General features: G+C 48.1%; 1 long non-coding RNA gene across 1 annotated transcript in view; it reads left to right on the plus strand.

Moving 5' to 3' along the window:
- The window catches only part of LOC125119097 (uncharacterized), a 41,698-nt gene extending 22,775 nt beyond the window's left edge, over positions 1–18,923 (plus strand). The window contains exons 4-6 of the long non-coding RNA XR_007133026.1: positions 13,528–13,676; positions 15,772–15,910; positions 18,842–18,923. This is a non-coding gene — a long non-coding RNA (uncharacterized LOC125119097). The remainder of the gene's footprint in view (positions 1–13,527; positions 13,677–15,771; positions 15,911–18,841) is intronic.
- Positions 18,924–19,511: the final 588 nt, after the last annotated feature.

Genomic DNA, 19,511 nt, shown 5'->3' on the forward strand with positions numbered 1-19,511 from the left:
AGCAGACAGATGCCTTTGGGCACGAGGAGGCTTTAGTCTGGGGTCCTCAGAACAACCTGAAAACTCTCAGAGGCACCCGCAGCCACACAGCTTCCAAGCTGGGGAATTTAGGGCAAATCTCTTCATTTCTCCAGGCTTCTGTTTCATAGAGTTCCATGCTCTTATCTTGGAAGCATATTAAATTCAACCAGCCTCTCTTCTGATGCTGAAACTACCTTTACATATTCCTGCCAGGTGACTTGGCCTCCTGTTGCTCACCCCCCAGAGGTCAGGGAGCTCACTGCCTATCCAGGCTGGGATCTTTGGATGGAATGTCCTCATAGTAAAGGAACTTATTACCTGTGCAGAGTCTCCTGCTGTAATTATTCACGCCTTCGTCCATCCTCCATTCTTCCTTTGATGTTTTTTCATTATTCCATTTACACATTCGTCCTCCAAACATTGACCAGATGCCTGGCGCAATGCTAGGTGTTGTGGACACAAAGATGAGTTCAAGACATGTTCCCTCTCCTGGAGGAGCTCACGTGTAATAGGTGAGACAGATGCGGGGAGAGGTGATAGGGCGATAGCAGCGCCACGTGAAAGCACCAATGGGGAGGGACACAGGGGGCTCTGGGTACACCTGGGAGGGTGTCCTTTACCTGCTGGGGCCACAAGGAAGATAGATGCTCAAAGCCTGTTTCAGAGAATCTTTAAGTGTCCAACACGAGGATAGTCTCTAAGTTCACTCTCGTACTGCTGGCTGAGGAAATACTATGCTTTCATTCAAACTAGCGATGCACACCTGTGTTTATTGACAAGGAAATATAGCCATGATCTATTGTGAAGAAAGAAAATCAGGTTTTAACAGAGTTGTGGCTGCTTTGAGACACAGTTTGGCAGTTCCTCAAAAATTAAACAGAGGCTTACCATAAGTCCCAGCCATTTCATTCCTAGATATGGATCCCAGAAAATTGAAAATATGTGCATTCAGGAGGTTCCCTAGTGGCCTAGTGGATTGAAGATCCAGCGTTGTCACTGTTGTGGCACCAGTTCGATTCCTGGCCAGGAACCTCGTGCATGCTGTGGGCACACCCAAGAAAAAGAAAGAAACAAAGAAAGGAAGAAAGAAAGAAAGAAAATATGTCCATTTAAAAAACTTGTCCACGAATTGCATTATCCTTTGTAATAACCTGTATGGAAACAACTCAAATATCCATCAATGAATGAATAGACAACTAAAATGTGATCCCCATACAAATGGAATATTATTCAGTTATAAAAAATGAAGTACTGATATATGACAAACACGGATAAACTGTGAAACCATTACACTAATGAAAGAAACCAAAATTCTCTCAGTTGATTTTTTACTTTTATCACATTTACTTAATGGCGTTTTATAACGTTCCCTTTAGGGAAATGCGTAGACTTTTCTTTTTGACAGTTGCTTCAAAACAAAAGAACTGATCCATTTAAGAAAACTGCCCGTATAGTCCAGACGGTGTGCTGACGTCACTCAAAATGTAACAGTAGCAGGAGGACAGCAGGTTCCAGAAACCCTGCACATTTCTAGGCTGCATTGAAAAATGTCATAGAATCCTGGGTTCAGAGAATGTTGATCCAAGGTGGATAGTGGATGAGAGATCACTTCATCCATAGCCTGCCCCACCACTCGCTTTCCCAAAAGGACCCTTGAGGTCACCCTGTAGGGTCGCTGCTCTTCTAGTGCAGTGTCCTCTGCACCATGAAGGCTCTGCCTGGCTAAGTCCCATGGTGAACGGACAAAGTCAGTGAAGGGTCCAGTAGAACATGGGCTCATATTTGTCCGGAGCTTGCTCTACTATGTGCTTCACCCGTGCTTCACCGTTGAGTGAACCGCTGCGGGGGGGAGGGGGTCTCTCCTAAGACCTGCCCGGCTACTAAGGCATTGAGGCCAGTCCAGGATTTTCCTCTTCAGACTATCTAGTGCCACATGGGAAACCTTCTTCGGCAATTTCCCAAGAGCCCAAATCTCTATCAACTGCCACTGAAACAAGAGCCGTTATCACTTACAGCTGGTGTGACCCAGGGAGAGGACAGAGGATAAGCACATTGAGGTCTGGCCTGGTGCCTCATCCAGCGCTTCTGCAGAGTCATCATGATCCAGAAGTAGGCATGCGCAGTGCAGCTGGACAACATCCAGGTCTGGGCGTAGCTGCCTCTGCAGCATATCGGGTGTCGGTGTCACAAGAGGGCGTGGGATAGACCAATAGGGCTGGGAGAATGATTCATCCCTCCTTTTGCATTTCGCTAGGAGGGTCTTACAGTCTTCATTGTCCAGGAGCCAGGTCTGTGTCCCAAGTTGCTACAGGCCACTGGTCAAGGCAAAAGGCAGGATGGCTACGCCTTAAGAGCTATGGGCATGTGTCAGGGAGGGCTCTCGTGTGTATGAGTGCCGAGTGATTAGAAAGAGCCTTGCTGTCCGCTTAAGGAGACAGCCTCGATTGTTCCACGTGGATGGAGATAGGGGTGTTCTTTGTTAGGGTGCTCTTTCGTTTATTTATCCAGGCTGCCCTTCTAGCATGCAGAATTTCTTGGGCCAGGGATCCAAGCCACGTCACAGCAGCAACCTGAGACATAGCAGTGACAACACCAGATCCTTAACCTTTCGCACCAGCAGGGAGCTCTCTGGGATGCTCCTTATGACCCATGTTTCTTTCCTGAAAATGGGAGGAACCCCAGCCCTGGGCCGTCTTCATAGCAGCAGTCACGTCTGGGGACAGACTGTCCTGCAGTCACAAACTCTCCCCCTGCGCCGGGCTGCCACAGTGGCGAGAATGGGTGCCAAAGAACGTCTGTTTCAGGGCTTGGGTCTCCGGCAGCTTCCTTTCAGCTGCAACGTATTACTTTGGCCAAGACCCCATGAGTTTTTCCAAGGTTGTCACGTGCTTGATGGCTGTTGGTTGCCCAGTTTTCATTGATGTCAATATGGGTCTGTCCTGGACAAGTCAGCTTTGACCAATGACGGAGGGAAAACAGTGCAAGCATGGAGAAGGCACAGCTGCCTCTTCGCTCCGCTGCCCTGGAGACACCCCTCACATCTGCGTCCTCTCCGTTCGGCAAGAACGAAGCTCATGACCCCAGGTCCCCGCGGTGTCTACCGTAAGGGCTGCAACATTGTGCGGCTTTTGTTCAGTCCTTGGCTCTTCCTCTTACTTGATATGTGGCTGTGGGCCGCTTCCTTGTCCTGGCTGAGCACTGGGAGATAATGGTTTCAAGTCACAGGTTTATCTTGAGAACCAACGAGATCCTGCGTGCAAAACCCTCAGCGCAGCAGTTCCCACATGGTGAACTCTCAGGAAATACTCGTTAAGTGAACGTGTCCATGCATGTAAGTGGAAAAAAACTAACAAGATAAAAGCACCCACACTACTGTAGCCAGGAAAGGGCCGTTGCAATACAAATCAGACGTATAACCTTCGAATTTTTCCTACCCTAAGAAAGATATGTATTTTCACTGCAATGGGATATTATACATGACCAGATTTTTAAAAATATTTCTCTGCAGGAAGATAGTCCACGTGCCATAGTGTCACCTTTTTAAAGTGTACAATTCAGTGGTTTTCAGTATAGTCGCAGAGTTGTGCAGCCATCGCTACCATCTAATCCCAGAACGTCTCTATCACGTCAAAGAGACTCCTCTTACCCTTTAGCAGTCATTCAGTATTCCCCCCTCCACCAGCTGTGGCAACCACTAACCTACTTTCCCTCTCTGTGGATTTGTTTAATCTGGAATTTCATCCATATCATACAATACATATGCTTCCCTTTCTGGATTCTTTCGTTAGCATAGTATTTTCAAAGTGCATTCACATGTAGCATCTGTCGGTGCCTCATTCCTTTTTACGGCTGAATTCTATTCCATTGCATGAAAAGATCTGGTTTTTATTTGGCCATTCGTCAGTTGGGGGAACAGTTGGGTTCTTCCCCTTTTGGCAATTATGAATAACGCTGCTATTTTTGTACAGGTTTTTGAAAGGATATGTTTTCGATAATCTTGGGTACATACCTAGGAGTGAAATTGCTGGGAAATACGGTAACTCTGTGTTTAATTTTGGAGGAACTGCCAATCCGTGTCCTACAGCAGTCATAAATATCTTATAACGTATATTTTTCCTTGTCACAATAGATTGTGACTGTCCTCCCGTGCACATTCGTGGAACTGTAAATCACTACTTTGCATGAATGCATAGTCTGCCTTTGCCAGCTAAGAATCAGTACCAGAGTGTGTTTGAAGAATTCCCTATAGTTGGACACTTAAAGATTCTCTGAAACAGGCTTTGAGCATCTATCTTCCTTGTGGCCCCAGCAGGTAAAGGACACCCTCCCAGGTGTACCCAGAGCCCCCTGTGTCCCTCCCCATTGGTGCTTTCACGTGGCGCTGCTATCGCCCTATCACCTCTCCCCGCATCTGTCTCACCTATTACACGTGAGCTCCTCCAGGAGAGGGAACATGTCTTGAACTCATCTTTGTGTCCACAACACCTAGCATTGCGCCAGGCATCTGGTCAATGTTTGGAGGACGAATGTGTAAATGGAATAATGAAAAAACATCAAAGGAAGAATGGAGGATGGACGAAGGCGTGAATAATTACAGGCAGGAGACTCTGCACAGGTAATAAGTTCCTTTACTATGAGGACATTCCATCCAAAGATCCCAGCCTGGATAGGCAGTGAGCTCCCTGACCTCTGGGGGGTGAGCAACAGGAGGCCAAGTCACCTGGCAGGAATATGTAAAGGTAGTTTCAGCATCAGAAGAGAGGCTGGTTGAATTTAATATGCTTCCAAGATAAGAGCATGGAACTCTATGAAACAGAAGCCTGGAGAAATGAAGAGATTTGCCCTAAATTCCCCAGCTTGGAAGCTGTGTGGCTGCGGGTGCCTCTGAGAGTTTTCAGGTTGTTCTGAGGACCCCAGACTAAAGCCTCCTCGTGCCCAAAGGCATCTGTCTGCTTGTGGCTGCCTTTGGGAAGCTCGCAACGCCCTGAGATTAGTGTCCTTAAAGGGAGGAATCTTATTATAAAATGAATTGTCCAGGAGTCTATGGCTATCTGTAATTGGAGCATTATCTCTGGGCTGTTAATATAAAGTGGCAGACTCCGAGGGGGTGGGGTGTGACTGAGAGTTCCCAGCTGAAGCCCAGAGAACTTTGGAAGCGCTGGAGAGCTTTTTGGCTGCTGCCTCCTGACTGGGCCACTGGGCAGGAGGGACTGGAGCTGGAGGAAGGCAGAGCTGGGGGGGTGGGACCCACACAGCCCCTCCAGACCAGACCCACTGAGACCAGCGGGTATGGGGGTGCTGCTCACCTTCCAAGATGGGGCTCTTTGCTCAGGTCATGACCTCTCTCCCCTCTCCCACAGCTTGGGGTGAGTCCTCCTGAAATGCAAATCACCAGGGGACATTTGGAAATCCTTGTGGGGAGGAGGTGCCAGAGAAGCATACAGGGCAAAAGTTTCCCAGCAGCTCATGCCCTCTGGACTTGGAGCTTTGAGCCCAGCCAGTCTGGTGGCCCTGAGCCCAGCCAATCTGGTGGCAGGAGACACAGGGGAGGGTAAATGCCCAGAGACACACCTGTGCAGGCAGGAAATCAGCCAACCTCCTGCCTCACTGCACCTAGTATCTTCCTCTTGATTATTAGCATGGAGGAGGCCAAGCTGTGGAGCGTGACCTCCCAGACTGTGAATAAGTCCTCTGGGGCCAGAGGACGTGGGTTCCCATCCCAGCTCAGCACTCACTGGCTGCGTGTCCTTAGGCAAGAACCTTTCCTTTTCTGTGCCTCTGTTGTGCTTCTCTAGTGCGGGTGACAGCTCTCTCTACCTCATGGGGCTCTTGTGAGGCTGAAATGCATTGTTGTTTCTGAAGAGTGGCCGGGGTGAGAGAGGGTGCAAAGAAGGAATGCATAAATAAAGAGGTTGTTTTAAAATCTAGACAAATTGAGGTGTGCTAAGGCCCATAAGTCAGGAGGAAACTCCTACTCAGGAGATAGTTTGTTGCTCACATTTCACCAGAGGAGGGGGCCCAGCACCAGAAGGTGGGCCACAAGGTGAAGCACCAGGCGGGTCGGGAGGCAGAGGGAGGAGGGAGGAACTGGGGACAAGAAACTTTATCTTGGTTGATTGGGGGCTGCACCAACTAGCCAATTTAACAAGCTCTGGGGCTTAGAAACCACCCACGGTTTTCAGGTACTTGGCCCTGGAGTGATAAGGGCAGGATGACAGTGGGCAGGTGTGTGAGAGCCCCACAAAGAAGCCGGATGGGGTACAGGCTCTGGCCCGCTGGGAAGGCATCTCTAGGATTGTCTCACGCTGGGAGGGGCAGTCCCTCCAGAGTCAGCAAGGCCCTGGGTGTCAGAGCACCAGAACACAGGATAGAAAAGACGTGGTCAATACAGGATGCAGCAGGAAACTCAGAATGCATCCGTGCCACTTTCTCGATGGGGAAAGTGAGTCGAGAGGGAAATGTTTTTGCCCAAGGTCACCTGGTAAATCCCACTCTGGATTCTACCTCCAGCCCCTGAGTCCAGAGCCATTGCTCTGACGGCCAAGCCCTGACAGCCCAGGCTCCATCTGGGTTTTATCTTCTTCCTGGTGCTGAGGCCGGGAACCGAGGGTAAGAGCAGGCTAAGAACTCCTCCCAAGGAGGAGTGGCTTCTCCCTTACCCGGTTACATCCTGGCAGGGCCATATCATTTCCACCTTCAGAAGGTTTTTATACTGGCTGCCTCCATTTGCTCAGCTTCCTCATCTATCAAATGGGCATACTGACACCTACCTAGCAAGGCTTTTGTAGAGATTCGTCCAAGGAACTGGAACAAGCACGTGGCACATCATAAACGCTCAATATATGAACATTACACAGAGCATAAGTGGCAACTGCTGCTGTCACCATCTGGCCTTTGCCTCTCAGCCCAGCACCCCACTTCTTCACCCTGGCCAGCTGGGCTTCTGTCCACTTCATCTCTCTTGCAGCTCGTCATCGCATATTCTTCTGTGAGACCAGATCTTTTGAGGGAGACGTTGACCTTCTGTCTGTATGCACAGGGGAGCAGCTGGGAGGCTGAGAGGCTAGAGCTGGTCTCCCGTTAGGCTGCTTAACCCAACCGAGGCTACTGAGGACGGCCAAGAGAAGCGTCGAGGGCAGGGCATGAACACGGTCCTCAGGCCGCCTGCCCCCTGGGGGTGCGGGACGGGGTCCCAGAGCAGGCGGGACAGGCCTGGGGTGGAAGCTGCAGGGGGACGCGCTTGCGCTCAGGGAGAAAGACCTGTGTGCTCCACGGGAGGGGATCCCGCCGCCTCTGCCCGCAGCCTCTCTCCCTCTGGGGGACCCTGCTCAGAGCCTCCAGCAGGAGCCTCCTCGGGCGGGTTGTGTCTCTCTCTTGCTCCAGAACAGTTCGCCGTGCTCACTTCCAGCCTCAGTCAAGCCTGACTCCTTGGCTTGCAGACCCTCCCGGACCTGACCCTGTCTCTTTCCAGGATGACCTTCCACTCCCCGTTCCTCTTCCCGGTGCAGATATATACCGCATAGTATAAATCTCAATATCACATCAGCCTGTACAGATACTTTGGATGCCAGCTTCGCAAATGTACATGTGTCTCATGACCTTCATCCTAAGGGATGAAATATCACAGCCTGACATGTAATCCCTGAATTACAGTGTAGATTGTCATTTACCCCACTCCTCATCAGGGATTATTAAGTGTTTTGATGTTTTTAATAATATACTTAGCACTGTGATGAACATCCTGTAGCTACATCTTTACACACACTCGTGAATAGCTTTGGATAAGCTCCAAGCGATGACATTTCTGAACGAAAGCATATGCACCTTTTTAGAAAGGGTCTGGAAAAGCGATGTTTTCACGTTGTAAGTAAGGGCCCAGTTTGGAGAAAGGAATGCACGCCTTCACCCAGATTCCGGTGGAGACCAGTAACCCTGCCACATGGCAGCAATGTTTTCATAATCACTTCTGTGTTGTTGGCTACCTGACGGGTTAGGAAGCAAATGTTTCGTTACCCCAGGCTTTTGCCAGATGTCCTATCATTAACTCATACTGTGTTGAGTGCTCTGTTAGTTCCCTTTTCAGTACTTTATTCAAAAGCTTTTGAGGCATTAAAAAAATAAAGAACAGCGTTGGCAGACAGAAAAACAGAGAAGTTGTTGGTACCACACCTGTGTTATCGGAGATGGTAAAGTTCTTTACACGGAAGGGATATGATACAAGACAGAACCTTGTGAGAAACACAGGTGCACATACCAGAAGTGAAGAGCTACAGAAATCTTGACATAAATGTAAAATTTGTTTTTCTTCTTTTCAGTCAACTGTCTAAAGCAAGGAGTGTCAATAAAGTGTGTGTTGGGAGCAGAAGTAAAACCCATGGCAGAAGTAGCACATGGCAAAAAAGATGGGTAGAGAGCTATTGAAAATACGCTGTTGTAAGGTCCTTACACTTCATGGGACGTGGGATACTAGTCACCTCTGGGTGTCTGTGGGGATTGACTCCAGGGCCCCTGCAGATACCGCAACCCGTGAGTGCTCATGTCCCTTATATAAAATGGCATAGAATTTGCATATAACGTACACACATCCTCCTGTATACTTCATTTTCTTTTCTTTGAACATTTTTAATCATTTCTTTATATATGTATTTTTTTCTACTGTACAGCATGGCGACCCAGTAACACACACACGTATGCATTCTTTTTTCTCACATTACGTGTTCCATCATAAGGGACTAGTCAGAGTTCCCAGTGCGACACAGCAGGATCCCATTGCTGGTCCATCCTGAAGGCAACATTCTGCATCTATTTACCCCAAGCTCCCAGTCCCTCCCCGCCCCTCCCCTTCCCCCTTAGCAACCACAAGTCTATTCTCCAAGCCCATGATTTCTTTTCTGTGGAAAGGTTCCTTTGTGCCGTATATTAGATTCCAGATATAGGTGATATCCTGTGGTATTTGTCTTTCTCGTTCTGACTTACCTCACTCAGGATGAGAGTCTCTAGTTCCATCCACGTTGTGGCAAATGGCATTATTTTGTTCTTTTTTGTGGCCGAGTAGTATTCCATGGTGTATGTAAACCACATCTTCCTGATCCAGTCATCTATCAGTGGACATTTGGGTTGATTCCATGTCTTGGCTATTGCGAGTAGTGCTGCAATGAACATGCAGATGCATGTGTCTTTTTCAAGTAGAGTTCTGTCCGGATATATGCCCAAGAGTGGGATTGCGGGGTCATATGGTGGTTCTGTGTATAGTTTCCTAAGATACCTCCATACTGTTCTCCATGGTGGTTGTACAGCTTACATTCCCACCAACAGTGCAGGAGGGTTCCCCTTCCTCCACACCCCCTCCAGCATTTGTTATTTGTGGACTTAGTAACGATGGCCATTCCGACGGGTGTGAGGTGGTATCTCATGGTGGTTTTGATTTGCATTGCTCTAAAAATCAGTGATGTTGAGCATTGTTTCAAGTGCTTGTTGGCCATCCGTATATCTTCCTTGGAGAAATGTCTCTTCGGGTCCTTTGCCCCTCTTTCAATTGGGTTGTTGGCTTTTTTGCTGTTGAGTTGTATAAGTTGCTTGTACATCCTAGGGATTAAGCCCTTGTCCGTTGCATCGCTTGAAACTGTTTTCTCCCATTCTGTAAGTTGTCTTTTTGTTTTCTCTTTGGTTTCCTTTGCTGTGCAAAAGCTTGTCAGTTCGATTAGGTCCCATGGGTTTATTTTGGCTTTTATTTCTGTTGCTTTGGGAGACTGACCTGAGAAAACATTTGTGGGGCTGATGTCAGAGAATGTTCTGCCTATGTTCTCTTCCAGGAGTGTGATGGTGTCTTGGCTTCTGCTTCAGTCTTGCAGCCATTTTGAGTTTGTTTTGGTGCATGGTGTGAGGGTGTGTTCTGGTTTCGCTGATTTGCGTTCGTCCAGCTGTCCAAGTTTCCCAGCGATACTTGCTGAAAAGACTGTCTTTTTCCCATTCTATATTCTTGCCTCTTTTGCCAAAGATTACTTGGCCGTAGGTGTCTGGGTTTATTTCTGGGTTCTCTATTCTGTTCCATTGGTCTGTCTGTTCAGTTCCACACTGGCTTGATTACTGTGGCTTTGTAATGTCGCCTGAAGTCTGGGAGAGAGATGCCTCCTCCTTGGTTTTCGTTCTTCAGAATTTCTTTGGCACTTCTGGGTCTTTTGTGGTTCCATGTAAAGTTTTGGATTGTTTGTTCTAGTTCCGTGGAAAATGTCATGGGTAATTTGGTAGGGATTGCATTGAATCTGCAGATTGCCTTGGGTGGGGTGGCCATTTTTACAATACTAATTTTTGCAACCCAGGAGCATGGAATGTCTTCCCATTTCTTTACATCTTCTTTAATTTCCTCGATTAATGTTTCATAGTTCTCGGCATGTAAGCCCTTTCCCTCCTTGGTCAGGTGTATTCCCAGGTATTTGATTTGTGGGGGTGCCATTTTAAAAGGTATTGTATTTCCGTATTCCTTTTCTAATAGCTCATTGTTCGTATACAGAAATGCGACTGATTTCTGAATGTTAATCTTATATCCTGCTACTTTGCTGAATGTGTTGATCGGTTCAAGCAGGTTTTTGGGTTGCGTCCTTAGGGTTTTCTATGTAGAGTATCATGTCATCTGCATACAGTGACAGTTTTACCGCTTCTCTTCCTCTTTGGATGCCTTTTATTTCTTTTGTTTGTCTGACTGCTGTGGCTAGGACTTCCAGTACTATGTGGAATAGCAGTGGTGAGAGTGGGCATCCTCGTCTTGTTCCAGATTTTAGTGGGAAGGCTTTCAGCTTTTCTCCATTGAGTGTTACATTTGCTGTGGGTTTGTCATAAATGGCTTTGATTCTGTTAAGGGATGTTCCCCCATACCCACTTTCGTAAGAGTTTTTATCATGAAGGGATGTTGGACTTTGTCAAATGCTTTTTCTGCATCTATTGAGATGATCCTGTGGTTTTTGCCTTTCCTTTTGTTAATGTGGTGTATGACGTTGATTGATTTACGTATGTTGAACCATCCTTCTGAGCCTGGGATGAATCCCACCTGGTCGTGGTGTACGGTCTTTTTGGTATGTTGTTGAATTCGGTTGGCTAAAATTTTGCTGAGAATTCTTGCGTCCAAATTCATCGAAGATCTTGGTCGATAGTTTTCTTTTTTGGTGGTATCTCTGTCTGGTTTTGGAACTAGGGTGATGGTGGCGTCATAGAATGTCTTTGGGAGGAGTGTTCCTTCTTCTTCAACCTTTTGAAAAAGTTAAAGGAGGATGGGTATGAGTTCCTCTTTGTATGTTTGGTAGAATTCTCCTGTGAAGCCATCTGGTCCTGGACCTTTATTTGTAGGGAGTGTTTTTAATGACATATTCAATTTCATCTCTAGTGATCGGTCTGTTCAGTTGATCTACTTCTTCTTGATTCAGTTTTGGCAGGCTGTGGGTCTCTAGAAAGATGTCCATTTCTCCTAGGTTGTCGAATTTGTTGGCATATACTTGTTGATAGTATTCTCTCATGGGTTTTTTTGTATTTGTGTAGTATCCGTTGTGAGTTCTCTTTTTCTTTTCTTCTTTGGTTTATTTGGTTTTTTCCTCCCCTCTTCTTGGTGGGTCTAGCCAGAGGTTTGTCTGTTTTGTTTACCTTTTAATTTTTCGACTGTCCCCACAGCTTGCACAAGTTGCTGGGCCAGGGATCGAAGCCATACCACAGTAGCGACCAGATCACAGCAGTGACAACCCTGGGTCCTGCTGAGCCACCAGGGACCTCCCCTCCTGTTACTTTAAATCGCCCCTAGATTACTTATCACCCCTAGCACAAGGTAATGCTATGTAAAGAGTTCCTGGTGGGGCAAATCCAAGTTTTGTTTTCTGAAATTTTCCGGAATTTCTTTCAACATTTTTGAGTCACGGTTTGTTGATTCCCCAGATGCAGGGCCTGTGGATAGGGAGGGCCGGCTGTATCAGCCCCATAAAAGTCACCACGAGGCCCTAGAAAACGCAGCTAGTAAGTGACAGACAGGACCGCTAAATAATCTGCCCTCCAAAATAAAAATACCCCTTTATTTTCAAAATCATTAAGAAGCTCAAGATGGCAACAGCAGATACTAAAGCCACCATGGAGCCTGGAGGCTTCTGAGTACAGTCCTGTGTGACAGCAAAGGTCTCACACTGGGGGGGTGGGGTGGGGGGCATGCCTGCAGGTAGTACAGGATGATTGGAGCAGAGATGGGGGTGGATGAGGAGGGGGACTTTGGATTTACCTTGAAGGCGATGGGAACCACTAGAGGCCTTTAAAGAAGCATGCAGTAGGTGCTCAGTACACTTCCTTATCAACCCACACCATCTGTCTCCTCCATCAGACTGGGAGTTCCTGAGGCCAGGGCTATTGCTCCTTGCTAGAAGAACAATGGGGCTGGTGAATGAATGAAGGCATGCCTGAGTGAATACATCCATCCCAGATAATGCAACACAAAACCAGATGGGCCTTTTCCTCCACACAAGACCGACTTTTCGCTGCCCCGCTCAGGGAGGGGTCGAGGGTTCAAAGAGGCTCTGAGTCAGGTCCAGAGAAAAGACCCCTGGTCCTCCATGTCTTCCCTCAGCCTCTGCTTGGCAGCAGGAGTGCACGCCGGCGCCACCTGGTGGCCACGGTGCACACGTTCCCGTTTGATCAGCTTCCTGCATTGCCAAGGTGCCCTGCCAGGCCAGACAAGGGGAGCAGGAGCCTAGAGTGTCTGTATGTGTCTGCTGGGTAAAAACATACCCGCCTGCTCAGCCAGCTAGAGGTGCCTCCATAAATGCCCACCGCAGGTCAGTCTGTCCTCACCTGCAAGACCTGCGTCCGGGCTCCCTATGTATAACCTGCGCCCAAGAGAATAATGCAGCTCACCCTCCATTACAGAGAAGTCCTTTCTCTGTGGCCGCTCAGACCCTGGTGCTTTCCACAAGGGCTCCTGCCACTGCCAACAGATGATGGAGTCCAGACTGGGCATCCCGGGAAGGGAGATAAGGACCAGTGTCCTCCCAGTATCCTTCGCATCCTCTTCCTGATTCTGTGCAGGGCAGCGATGTACCCAGTTACAAATTCTTACTCCTACCCCAGACTCTCCAAGACGCAAGGTTACACGGATTCAGGGATTGGCAGTCGCCTGTCCTCCTAAAACATCTGTGGTTAATCTTCTTGCCTTTCAGTAGAGAGCCCAGATGGAACCTACACAAAGAACCAGAGAGCATGGGGTTGGGGTGTGTTTGGAAAAAGCCAGCAAAGGCATTTTAACTGAGGTTCAGGAGAGGTCTGTTCAAGATGAGCTCTCCAACTTGGTGATCTAGTGCAAGTCAGTTCCTTCCCAGCACATTGTAAGCACTTTATATTTATAAACTATAAATTCTATAGTTAAGTGTGTGTATGTGTACATAAGAAAATCACATGTCAGTTATATATATTTGTACAAGTTGTATATGTACATATGTAGATAAATAAGTTTATCTACATATGTATTACGCGTTTGTATTGAAGACGGTGTCCGAGCTAGATGAGGACCCATGCCCTTACCAGCTGGACCACGTTAGGACTGGAGCGCTGGGGACCAAAGGACGTAGCACATCAGAGCGGTTAAAACACAGAGCGGAGCCAGACTGCCAAGGTCCATTCCATCTTACCAACTAGTAAGTTCTTTCATCTCCTTGTGTCTCAGTTTCCCCCACTTGTAAGCGGGATGTAATACTACCTCATGGACTCACTAGGAAGATCCACTGAGGTGCAATCGGCAATGCCCTAGAAGTAGTAGCAGGCATAGGATTAGCTAGTGTGTTTGCTGATTGAACATCAGCGCAGGGCGTTGGCCTCGTCCAAGGTGCCGATGATCCAAAGGCCTCAGTCCTCCTGGGAATCCCTGGCTTATGAGACTGCAATGGCCTCATTCCTTCTTTGAACAAAGCCAGGTGCTCCTGAGCCATGCTCCCTTCCAATTCCAAATCTCTGCTGGGAAACTCTATACATTTACGTGCTTAGCTGATAGCACTAATGTTGGCTCTGACACGCCCTGATCTGACTCTGCAGCTCACCTCAAAGGTCAGAGTTGCAGCATCCTTCCTCGTCTCAAAAACCGGCCCTGCTCTCTCTTTCCTGTCCATTGATAGGGGAATTGTTACTGTCAAGTGACCGAAGACGGGGGTCAGGTTTCAGTAGCAACTCCCAGGGGAGTTTGGGGGCTCTGGGGCAAGAGCAGAAATGTAGCAGGAACCTGGGAACGGGCCTAGGGGGGGCAGGAGGCAGATGCGGACCGTGGTCTTCAAGTCTGCCCTGGGCTCACTGTGACCAGGGGCGGGGCCTGCTCCAGGCCTCTCCTCTTCTGACTCTTCACCGGGCCCTGAAGCTGCAGGAAGTCTGGATGCTGCCCCCCGTATAAGGCCATTCTCTGCACTAGAAACAGTGGATCTAGGGCTCCTGGGTGTGTCCAGGCCACGGGCCTTGCTGGGCCTTCTCCGGGGACAAAGATGGTCTTCCTTGATTTCCTGCAGTCCAATCCCTTACCTTCACGTTAGGCCGGCCCAGCTCAGCCCCTCCAGCCTGAGGCCCGCAGAGCCAGTAGCCGACAGGCAGCACATCAGACGCCAATTAGTTGCAAGCACTTCCAGGAGTCTCTGGTCACCACACTTCTGTCTCCTCTTCCTCTGTGTCAGAGCTGAGGTCAGGGCCTCCCTGAACCCTGGCCCACTTTGGGGAGCGGCTCCCCCACCAGCAGCCACGGTGGCCTGATTCCAAAGTCTGGCTCTTTCCTTCTTCCCTGTTTCTTCAAACAATGACGACTGTGTATATGGTTCTTTCCCCAACTTCAATCTGGTAGAAGAGCCCAGACTCACATCGCAATCACTTTCTGGTTAGTAGAAAGGACTGGGAACAGAACTAAACTGTGCTGTGACACGTGAGGGAAAAGGAGCAATCGCCGCACCTGTCACTCTCTGTACCATGTTCTCTCCATTCAGCTCCAGGATAAATTTACCAGAGAAACCACAGATACCCAGTTGCATTTGAATTTCAGATAGAACAGGGAAAAAACTTGGCTTAAGTAACATCCGTGCAGTACTTGGGACCTGCTTAGACTAAAGCAGTGATTCATTGTTTACTTGGATTCGGGTTTAAATGGGGGCTGATATTCGTTTTCCTGAATTGTCCCCCCTACTCTGGGATGAGTTATGTGGCCTGGGGAGCAGCAGTTTCCTCTGAGTTCCTCTCTAAGGCTGACACTGATGCCTCTGGGGCCTTTGCAGCCTCCTGTTGAAGGGAGCTCACGCAAAGATGAGCCAGGGTGGAAGAGCTGTGTCTGAGAAGCCACTAGCTCCACTCTGGGATCAGCCAGAGGCTGCCCCTGGAAATGGGAAGCCCCTTTGCATCTCCGGAGGAAAAGGTTCCGGAAGAACCAAGAGGAGCTGAGGCTTTTCCACTCAACACTCAGGGCCCAGCACGTACCATAAAACCAGGAGACTCCGATGGCTTCCATGAGCACAGCAAATAGGATGGCCGTCCCCTCCGCAAACGTGTCCAGCAGGGTCAGCACGTATATTCCGCCCTGGGGCGTGGACAGAGAGCCTGAAATGGCCCCTGACTGTTGCGTCCATCAACACTGAAATGGCTGAGCAGGAAGATGGTGAGATACCGGGGCTGACTTTGCTCAGACCAGGAAAGGGAACACGCCAGCTTCCCCCATAACCAGGTGTTGGAGGATGAAAACCTCACCCCTGTTTCTGCTCTCCCTTCCAGGGATCCTAACGGGGAAGGCCTGCCTCTGTGGCCCGCCTATGGTCAGACCGAGGAATGCGTGCAGCTGAATTTGAACTTGAGCGCGGGACAGAGACAGAAAGAGCTAGAGCTGGAGTTCTGGACGGGCACCCTCCCCCTGGTGAGGTCCTCGTCCAGGGCGCTCCTCGCTCCTCTTTCTTCCTTTATCTTCCGAGTCATCCAGATACAGGGCCCTCTTCCCTCCTTGTTCCTGTCCACACAAAAGCAGCTACTTTAACCTGTTAACGTTGAGACAGAACTGTCATATAGAAGCTTGCTTCTTTCATTTAAATCAGGGCTTTTCTAAAACACGTGTAGGTAGAAGACTCACTTGGAGGCCTTTTCCAACATTCCAATGCCCAAGCAGAATCAGCTTAATGGGACCTGAAAGTCTGTATTTTCACTTATTAGACACATCATGGACACAACTATTAAAATTGCTTAGTGGTAACAGTGAGGCATAGGTATTTCCCCAGTAGCTAGAGATTATTTTTCAAAAATCAACTCTGGGAGTTCCCATAGTGTCACACTGGGTTAAGACTCCTACTGCACCAGCTCAGGTTGCTGAGGAAGCACAGGTGTGTTCGATCCCTGGCCCGGGAACTTCCCTATGCCTTGGGTGAGTCCATTAAAAAAAAAAAAAATCTACTTTCATCTGCCTGATGTGAATACATCCCCATCTCTTTAGCCAAGAGCCTGCTTCTGGACACGTACAGGCATAATTTGATGAGCACTATTGGGAATCAGGACTTTTCCTTTTTTTTTTTTTTTTTTTCCTTTTTATGGCCACAGCTGCGGAATACAGAATTTCCAGGGCTAGGGGTGGAATCAGAGCTGAAGCTGCCGGCCTACACCACAGCTAGAGCAACACGGGATCCGAGCCACCTCTGTGAGCTATGCCGTGGTTCATGGCAAGGCTGGATCCTTAACCTACTGAGCGAGGCCAGGGACCGAACTGCATCCTCATGGATACTAATCCGGTTCTAAACTTGCAGCGCCACAATGGGAACACCACTTTTACATTTTAAAGTTACTTCCAGAGTCTAGTTTTGCAGGAAAAATGGGTTTGGCCAAACACCAGGCCCCTTTTAAACTGTTCTCCTCATGTCCTGCAAATTTACTTCTCTACAGAGTCATCACTTCATAGTCGTCAGCACATGTACCTATACTTCACAATCATCCCTCTTTTCCATCATTGTAAAAAAAACCATTATTTTCTATTGTACACAAGCAATTTCCTTTTTTTCAGAAAATCTGAAAACACACACACACACACACACACACACACACGGGCTCAAAGGTTTTTTTAATGATTTTTATTTTTTCCATTATAGCTGGTTTACAGTGTTCTGCAGACTTGAGCTTGAATCACTAAATAAACCCAAACAAAACACTACACCAAATCAGTAGTTGCCTGTGAGTTTCCTTGCATCCAGCAGAAGGCAGCATTGTAAAAGAGGGGACAGTGCCTCCCTCTGAGTCCTCAGAGGTGTTAGCGATGTGACACTGCAGAACTTAGAAAGAAAAGAAAAGCAATCAAAAGTGTTGAATTACAAACCAACACCAGTAATCATTGTCCCTTTCCCTGTATCATTTGGAAAGGGAACCATACAATCCATTACTCCAAAAATCTGACTGAAATGACTAAACTCACCGGCAGAACAGAATTTGGGGCCAGCAGGTTTTTTCTTTCCTGTTTTTCCCACTTTCCCATCAGGTCCCTAGGAGCCCACCTCAGCGGGACAGAGAGTAGTTCCTTCCCCTGTGGGTCCCTGTTCCTTCTGCTCTTCCCTCAGTGGCCCCTGGGACTCTGGACCTTTCTGCCTGACCCCGGAAGTCCAGTTCTCCTTCCCTCTCAGCCTCTGGCCTCGGCTGCAAGTCACAGGCTTCCCCTCCTGGCAGAGCTGGGACAAGGTGGGGCAGGGGGGGCTCAGGCTCTGCCCCTGGGAAGCTGGCCTGCCTGGCGCTGCCCCAGGTGACAGGTGGACAAGATGCACCTCCCTCCCCACAGCTGAGCCAGACCCAGCCCGTCGCGGCCCTTGTGCTCTGCTAGGGATTCGTAAGCGGAGAGAGAAAAACCTGCCTTGTCACTTGACTGTGTCCAAATACAAGGGAATTCTGGGGCAGAGTAATTACGGTGCTCCCCGGGTGGGTTAGAGTTCCAACTGGAGCTAAGGGTAGGAGAGCAGGATAAAGGCAGCAAAGCCGGGCCATGAATGTTAAGGATGGGGTGGGAGGGGCCCTGCCGCCGGGCAGCATGGCTGGTACCGTCAGGGTTGCTGGAGCACAACTTGGAGGCTTAGGGAACAGCTTTTATACCTTGACCTGTAGGAAACACATCTCTCTCTCTCTCACTCTGTCTAACAGGGGGATGATTGGTAAAAGGTGAATTTATTCACCCACCCACCCTTCAATCCATCCATTCATCTGTTATCTATCACCTACTATCTATATATGCATCTATCTGTCTGTCTGTCTGTCTGTCTGCCTGCCTGCCTGTCCGTCTGTCTTTCTATCTATCTAATCTGTCTGTCTACCTATATACCTACCTATTATCTGTCTATCTGGGAACCTTTATGTAATTACACTTGAGGCATATTTGCCTCCTGGACTTTTCATGTACAGGAGCCCATGTATTCAATCGCTGCTTTAGGTAAATTTAAGTAGGATTTCTTTAGCGCATGCAGTAGAGTCCTGATTAAATAACTTTGCGTTTGACTATTTACTTTCTATTCTATTTCTGTAATTTATTATACTCCTCAGTAATATTCTCCTGTAAAACTCTGTCTTCTCTAATAGGTAATAAGTGCGTAAGACCTGGTAGAAACTTTTGAGTTTTTAAAGTGAATATGACATCCAAATGAGTAAACGTATATATACATGTATAAAGTACATGTGAAGTGTCTTGATGAATTTTCAAATACTCCAATTTTTGAGTTAAGTGAATATAGTGCAAAGGAAGTATACATATATATGCAGTGAGTGAGTGTGTGTGTGTGTGTGTATTGATGCACATTCACTAACTGACCCCACCTGTGTACTCCGTATCCAGATCAGGACGCAGAAGGTGATCAGCATGCAAGAAACTAGCCGAGCTCAGTCCCAACCCTGTCCTGCCCACCCACCCACTATGGTAAGTACTCTCTGAACTTCTGCAGCATATTTGAGTTTTCTGGCTGTTGTACTTCATATCGACAGCGTCGTGTCCTCTTGCACTTGGCTTTTTTCTCTCAGCGTCGTGTTAACGATGCTCATCCCTGCCGTGTGTGCCTGTGGTTTGTTCATCTTGCTGCACCCTCCTGGCCGTAATGCGTTCGTTCTGTGGTTGTTGGGCATTTGGGTGGCTTCCAGTTTCAGGGTATTATGAGTAGTGTGGCCATGAATGTTCTAGAACTTTGCTGATCACATGCGTCACTTCTCGTGGATATTTACTAAGATTGGCTTTCACGGATCACGTGTGCCATACATCACTTCAGTAAACACTCCAAAAGGCTCCCAAAGCAGTTGCACAAATGTTCCCTCCTACCAGCAGAGTAAAGAGATTTCCAGCAGCTCCATGTTGTTGTCATCACTTGGTATTTTCTGAAAGGCTACTACGCATTTATTCTTTTTTTAGCTTATAGTTGGTTTACAGTGTGTGTCCATCTCTGCCCTACAGCACAGTGACCCAGTCATGTGTGTGTGTGTGTGTGTGTGTGTGTGTGTGTGTACATATATGCATT

The sequence above is a fragment of the Phacochoerus africanus genome, unplaced genomic scaffold, assembly GCF_016906955.1.
Source record: "Phacochoerus africanus isolate WHEZ1 unplaced genomic scaffold, ROS_Pafr_v1 Scaffold_126, whole genome shotgun sequence".
NCBI classification, from domain to species: Eukaryota; Metazoa; Chordata; class Mammalia; order Artiodactyla; family Suidae; genus Phacochoerus; species Phacochoerus africanus.